This window comes from Lactuca virosa, chromosome 3 (genome assembly GCF_052849685.1).
Source record: "Lactuca virosa cultivar CGN04683 chromosome 3, Lactuca_virosa_CGN04683_v6, whole genome shotgun sequence".
Classification (NCBI taxonomy): domain Eukaryota; kingdom Viridiplantae; phylum Streptophyta; class Magnoliopsida; order Asterales; family Asteraceae; genus Lactuca; species Lactuca virosa.
The window spans coordinates 19,316,666-19,325,038 of NC_136428.1; positions in this window are offsets into that span (position 1 = coordinate 19,316,666).

Here is an 8,373-nt window from a genome sequence, read left to right on the forward strand (position 1 = left end):
CCTTGAGTTGTTTTGAGGATCCCAATCTCAATCCAATCATCTCATTGATGGATTTGAGGATTTGGGTGAAAACTATCATGAACCCTAGAAACCCTAAAATTGGGGTTATTGCAATTTATGATGAAATTGGATTAGATTCTATGACCTAGATGATGTTTGACAACAATTGACCTAGATTCTATCAATTTATAATGAAAATGATAAACTTTTGTATTGGCTCGTGTACACAACAAACTTCTTATGTAATTTTAAGAATATAAAAGGAAAAAAGATGTAGAAATAAGAAAGCATACCTATTTGAAACTTCTTCATTCTTATGCACTCTAGATAACTAAAATGAATAGAGAAGATAAAGTAAAATGAAAAAAGAGAAGAAAAACAAGTATTTCTTATATAGGCAAAATATTTCAATTAAATAGTCATTTAATTAGCATAATGTGAAAAGTTTAGGAGTTTCAAATGAATATAGTTCAAGAAAATGACATATCTTGAACCATATTCATTTGAATAACATCGTTTATAAAAAATAGATAGATAGATAGATAGATAACCATTAATTATCCATTTAATTATAAGAATTAAAGATTGCAATATTTTGGTACATGTTAATAACATGAGATATGATATACTATATAAATACACTTAATTAATTGTAAAGGTAAATTAGTTGGTTAACACTAACTCATAGAAATTAGGGAATTAAGGGACAAAATTTAAATTAGATTTCGAAAAACAAAAATTATATATTTTATATTTTAAATTAATTACCATATCTTTTAATATAATGTTTATGGGTATACCCTCTCACCACCTATTATTTTTACACTGCCACATCATCATCATGTCATTTTCTCATCCTCTCACCACCTTTTATTTTTACACTTCCACGTGATCATCACGTCATTTTCTCATCACATTTTCTGATAGAAATCATCACCTTCAACTATCTCTTATTCCTCTCATTATATATATATATATATATATATATATATATATATATATATATATATATATATATATATTATAATCTATTAATAAGGAATTAAAAATCATGAATTTTAATATATATATATATATATATATATATATATATATATATATATATATATATATATATATATATATATATATATAAAAGAAAAAAATGGAGAAACATATGTAGTAGAATTTCCTTGCACGATATTCCTCTCACTCCTTCACTGCACGCCTCTCACCCAAAGCGTGTGGTGTTCCTTGCACTCTCTCGCTGCCATATCACTCTACCGCATGGTGCGGTGGAAGTATACTCATTGGCCTTGGTAAACTGTTTGGAGATTTTAATTTTTTTTTTATTGTTTATCTATTCTTCAAGAATAAGGTATAATAAATTTTGAACACTAGAATTCTTAAAATAAATATTTCTTTCTTTTTGTTCATTTTGTTGATTATTGTATCTACATTCTTTTAGAATTGTACATTCTTAAAAGAATACATTCATTCAAAAGGAATTTATGCGAACTAAACATTCTTAAATAATATGACAGTATGTATTCTAAATAATAAAAATATGCATCAAAAAATAATTATTCTTATTGCAAAATTGTAGCCATTCTTAAAGATTCTCAAAAACATTTAAAAAAAAACAGAAAGAATCTTGAGATACATAAACATACATAAGATAGTAAACCCTTGTTCTTAAAATGTGAAAGTTCTCGAAATATTTGGTTGAGTGTAAGCTGGTGGTAAGATATTCTAGTTGGTGGGCTTTAACAACGTTCAACATGTAGTGACGTGGGTTGATTCTTTATGGGCAATGAAGACAAAAATGTTGGTTATGAAGGCGATTGTTTTCTCTAAATGGTGGGTGTGTGGGTGATATGACGAGACACTATCTTTGGTTACAAAACTCTTAAAAAGGAGATGTTCGATTTTATAGTTTATCAGTCTTTTATTTGAATGATTAATAGAAATACAAAACTTTGCTTTTAACCTGACGGATTTGATTAAAACTTAGACACCTAGTAGTGGGCAACGACAGTTGTCGTTTTTCCGACGTGGACTAGCAAAAACGGCGTTATAACGCCTGAAACACCGCGCCCTAAATGCGTCATTACGCGTTATGGTATAACGCGTTACTGTGGTAACGCTTGAAAACGACAATTTTTTCGATGCAAATTCAATTCCAACGTATACATTTCGATTTTGAACCGTTGTAAAATGGTAAAAAAAAAATAATTTTTTCAATCTTTTTACCTCTTTTACACACACACACACACACACACACACACACACACATATATATATATATATATATATATATATATATATATATATATATATATATATATATATATATATATATATATAGGGAAGGGTTATTTGGAAAACCCTAAAAAACCCTAAAAATCATAAAAATACTTAGAGATCACAATTTTTTTATAGAAAAATCGCAGCTTTTAGTATAAAATCGCTGCAAAAAAAAATCAAATTTTTTTTATAAAAAAGAAATTGGTTTTTTTTTTTCAAAAAAAATTTCAACGATTTTATACTAAAAGCTGCGATTTTTTCATAAAAAAATTGAAATTTTTTTTTTGTAATCTCTAAGTATTTTTTTTTAGGCATTTTTTTTATTTTTACGGTTTTTTTTAGGATTTTTTGTTATCCATAGAACCTAAACCTATATATATATATATATATATATATATATATATATATATATATATATATATATATATATATATATATACCTTATTTTTTTATCTCATATCAAACCATATTTCAAATCTTCAAAAAATTTCTCTTTTGGATACTATGGATCAAAACCCGAACACTCCTCTTCCAAACACAAATACACATCCGCCTCTCGGTTTTGCACAATACGAAATGTACGTGAACATCTTCAACACTCAATGCAACTTTTTCAATCCCGCCTCACCCTAACCACAATTCCCTACAAACCTTCCACAAAACCTTTTCAACCCATTTGTTACAATAAAACAAAATACCACACAACCATCCACCCAACAAACAGTACCCGAGACGCAAGCGGCGGCGGCGGCGGGGGGGGGGGGGGGGGATGAGCGGAAAAAAACGGACGAAAAATGGAGAGCACGAAGGAAAGGGAAAGCGGTTATGGTAGAGCAATCAGAAGAGGAACCTCTAACATGGTGGACCACGGAGGAGGAATACGCGTTGACGATGACTTGGTGCGGGACATCAAAAAATCCAACGCAAGGAAACGATATGCGAAAAGTTGCTTTTTGGGAAGCCGTGATCGGGAAATTTCGTATCATTTTGAATAAAGATGAAAAATACCGCAATCACGACATGTTGAGTAGCAAATTGACTCAAATAAGCAAGAAGTGCACCAAGTTCAATTCCATCCATAACAAACTTTCCTCGCACAAGCAAAGTGGTGCGACCGATTTTGACGTTTATAGAGCGGCGATGGAGCAATATCATGTCGAGACTGGTTACATTTTTAGCACGAAAAAATTTGAAAGATTGTCAAGGAAGACCCAAAGTTGAATAAAACGGACACATTTACGGAACAGCAATCAAAGAGGTCGCGATACTCGGGTTCTGTTGATGTTTCGGACGCACGCACGAACATCGACCTCAATGCGGACACGGATGAGATACTGGACGACTTGAACGACCTTGAAGATATATCCCCGCCTCGACGACCGATAGGCCACGACAAAGCAAGGCGTGCTCAACGACACGCGGATGAAGCCGAAAGTAGACGTCGAGAGCAAGCCTGTGACATCCCCAAATTTCTCGGCCAGAAAAGACCGATTTAGTTTATGCTTTTAAAATAAAATCAGAGTAATCTTTTTAAAAGATGTTGCGGAATTTGTCCCCAAAACAAAACATGATAAAAATTTATTAAAACATTTCTTAAAGAAATATATATTTTCATTATATATCAAAACCTCGGGATGTCATGTTCCGATACAGACCAAAAGCATAAACAGTACATTATAAGCCTTACAACAGATATTTACGTCTACTGGCCTATAATCCAAAAATCCCTCGTCATCATCCAAACTATGCTCTGGGTCCACTACCTGTAATATAAAAAGTCGAGTGGGTCAGGCTTTGGAGCCTGGTGAGCATATAGGGTTTTCAACCCACAAATAATAATAAATTTATTAAATTCATCAACCAAAAATAAATCTATTAATTTCATCAACCAACAATAACCCTGATTACCCATTCCCGTTATCATCACTTTACGTCCCTAAACACCTATCATAAGGGACCTAGTCTAAGGATTTTCATCGGGGTGACAACACTACTTTAGGGATTTCTCAGCAATTTATGTCAAATAAGGCAACCATGACGGGGATGGAGTATAGTTCACCAACACCTACAGGTTGCGAACCTGCTAGCGTTCCACTGGACTGTCTAGAAAGGTCTGTGTTCATCATCTATACTCCGCTAGATGACAACAACAACAACAACAACATCGATGCCTCTCATCATTTTAACACGCATCAACTATTTCATCTACCCATGTTTTACCCAACATATTTGTAGATAAAAATATATATACAGTTTAAAACTTGTATAAAACATTTATTCAACACTCATTTCAAATAAACAAACAATATAATTACACATAGCACGTATTTTATAGAAAATACTTCATATCTATGTGTAAGATGAAAGTGACTACACACTCACATGTTAAGACGATGATTGGACAGTACTTCGGCTCTAAAAATAATATTCTTTGATGAAACCGGGATGTTTTCTCGAAAACCGGGCTTCACGCGGACAGAGTTTCGGCTCGAAAACTCTTTTTCTCGGGATCTTTGGGGCTCTGGAACTTGTTTCGGGTGCTAGGACGATACACTAGCCTTCGGGGTATTTCTTGCAATTTAGGAGAGAGTATAAGGGTGAAAGATGTAAAGAAAGTAAACAAAAATCGGGAAGCCTTGAGTTCTATTTATAGTGGCTGAACATCGGGGTTACGATGGGCGTACTGTGTTGCGGCTCAGTACGCTGGGCGTACGGGTGGATCATCTCGGACGCATCGGAGCTACGTACTCCCTTACGCTGGACGTACTCCGAATTTCCAAACTTCTAAACATTGTATCTTTTGCATACGAGCTCCGTTTTTGACGTTCTTTATATACACGCGTAGGTGAGACTATGCTCTACAACTTTCATTTAGACTATGTCGGCTAATTTTGACTTTATTTTTAAATTTATATTTTTAACAGGCCGAGACAGGAAAAGTCCGTTAAAAATTCATAACTTCTTCATCCGACGTCCTTTTTCGTCTGTATTTTTATCGTTGCACTAATATCGACGAGATCTTCGATTCTGGTTTAGATTGTTTCGGCTAAAAATCACTCGATCTAAATTTCGAGTTTTGGGCTGCATACTACTAAGTCGAAACTTAGAAAAATCATAACTTCCTCATACGAGGTTAGATTTGGGAGTTCTTTTTATGCACGCTCTCGGTTTAACGAACTCTACGACTTTCATTTAGATCACTAAGGCTAAAAATAATTCTATCGTAAATTCACTATTTACGTCATATAGCGTCGTGTCGGTTTTGTCGTGAAACTTCGACATGTCATAACTTCTTCGTTATAACTCGGATTTCAGTATTCTTTATATCTCCGGAATCCTTATTTCAACCACTACAACTTCCTTCATAGATATTGGGCTTATCTAATATTTTATTTTAATGCTTATTTTTATCTTTAATTTATCAAATCACAACAATTAAGCAAAAAACACATAATACTCAAATAATACATTTTTATTATTTGAAAACGGGTTACAAAGGTTAACCTAGACTATTACATCATCATTAATGCCTAGCCTAGAAACACGGGCGTTACAATTCTCTCCCCCTTAGGATGATTCCGTCCCCGGAATCACACATCAGCAAACAAATGCGGATAGCGACTCATCATGTCACTCTCTGTTTCCCATGTGAGATTTGGCCCATTCGTATGTTTCCAACGCACAAGCACTAAATCGACCATCTTGCGTCGCAGCTTCTTAGTCTTACGGTCAACGATTGCTTCTGGTTCTTCGATTAACCTCTTGCTTTCATCCAACCTTAATTCAGAAATTGGAATTATATCGGGAACATCTCCCGTGAACTTCCTCAGATAACACACATGGAAAGTGTTATGAATACCATCTAGTTCTTCTGGTAGTTCTAGCTTGTAAGCTTGGTTCCCAACTCTCTGAAGAACTTTAAACGGTCCAATAAACCTTGGACTCAACTTTCTCCTTTTACCAAATCTTGTAAGTCCCTTCCATGGTGAGACTTTAAGTAAAACCGAATCTCCAATTTCGAATATTATCGGTTGTCTTTTCTTGTCAACATAGCTCTTTTGACGATATTGAGCTGCTAACATCCTTTCCCTAATCACTTTCAACTTTTCAGCAGTCTGATGGACTATTTAAGGTCCCATAAACTGCTTTTCCCCAGCTTCCAGCCAACACGACGACGTTCGACACTTCTCTCCATACAAAGCTTGGTAAGGTGCCATCTTGATGCTTGAGTGGAAACTATTATTATAGGAAAATTCTACCAGAGGTAAATGTTCATCCCAGTTACCTTGGAATTCCAGGGTAGATGCTCGTAGCATATCCTCCAATGTTTGAATCATTCGTTTGCTCTGACCATCGGTTTGCGGATGATAAGTTGTACTTAGACACAATTTCGTACCTAATTCCTCTTGTACACTTCTCCAAAGCCTCGACGTGAAACGACTATCGCGATCTGACACAATCGTCAGGGGAACACCATATGTTTTCACTATCTCTTTTACGTTAACATTTGCAAGCTTTTTCCATAGACCACTTCTCATTGGCTGCTATGAAATGTGTACTTTTTGTGAATCGATCAACGACCACCCAAATCATGTCGTGACCGCTTTTTGTTCTGGGCAGTTTAGTTACAAAATTCATAGTGATGTATTCCCATTTACCCATGGGTACAGGCAAAGGTTCTAAACTCCCATACGGTTTATGATGTTGTGCCTTAACCCTCGCACAGGTCACACACTCGGCCACATACTTAACAACATCGATCTTCATCGTCGGCCACCAGTAGTAGGGTTTCAGATCCCTATACATTTTCGTGCTGCCGAGAGGAATCAAGTACATGGTCTTATGAGCTTCTTCCATCAGAAGATCTCGTATTCCTCCCGTCTTAGATACCCAAATCCTGTATTGGAATACCTTCAACCCTTGGTTGTTTGTACCGAACACTAACGTTTTGCCCAAACGTTCTTCCTTTCGGTCATTTTTCTCTGAAACTTCCTCTTGAGATTTCTTTATACTTTCCACAGTTATTGAGACAACTTCAATTCTCAACGTTGTTGCCCTTTTCTTTTCAAGATTTACCTTCCGACTGAGAGCATCAGCAACAACATTTGCTATACCAGGGTGGTAAAGTATCTCACAGTCGTAGTCCATGAGTAACTCTAGCCAGCGTCGTTGCCTCATGTTCAATTCCTTCTGATTAAAGAGATATTGAATACTCTTATGATCAGTGAAAAGTTTGCATTTAGTGCCATAAAGATAATGCCTTCATATCTTTAAGGCAAATACTACCGCTGCCAACTCCAAATCATGAGTAGGGTAGTTCTTTTCATGTTCTTTCAATTGCCTCGATGCATATGCTATTACTTTATCCCTTTGGGTCAGAACACAACCTAACCCAACTCCAGATGCATCGCTATAAACTGCAAAGTCATCAACTCCTTCAGGTAAAGATAGAATCGGTGCTTCACACAATTTCTTCTTTAACTTCTCAAAAGCTTCCTTATGCTTCTCATTCCAAGTATAAGTAGCTCTTTTGCGGGTCAAAGCCGTCAATGGAGAAGCTATCGAAGAAAAACCTTGGATAAACCTTCGGTAATATCCAGCTAATCCTAGAAACCTTCGGATCTCCGTGGGACTTTTCAGTTGTTCCCACTTCATCACAACTTCAATCTTCGCTGGGTCAACCATTATCCCTTCGTGGTTAACCACATGACCCAAAAATTAGACTTCTTAAATCCAAAACTCACATTTGGAGAACTTTGCATACAACTTCTCATTCTTCGGAACTTCTAGCACTTCAAGCAGATGCTTGTCATGCTCATGCTTGATTTTTGAATAAATCAAAATAGCATCTATGAACACTATCACGGATTTATCGAGGAATGGTTTACAAACCCTGTTCATCAAATCCATGAATGTTGTCGGAGCATTGGTTAGTCCAAACGACATAACAAAAAACTTGTAGTGTCCATATCTTGTTCTGAATGTCGTTTTCTCAATATCCTGCTCTATCACCTTTAGCTGATGATATCCTGACCTACGATCGATCTTCGAGAAATAGCTCGAACCTTGCAACTGATCGAACAGGTC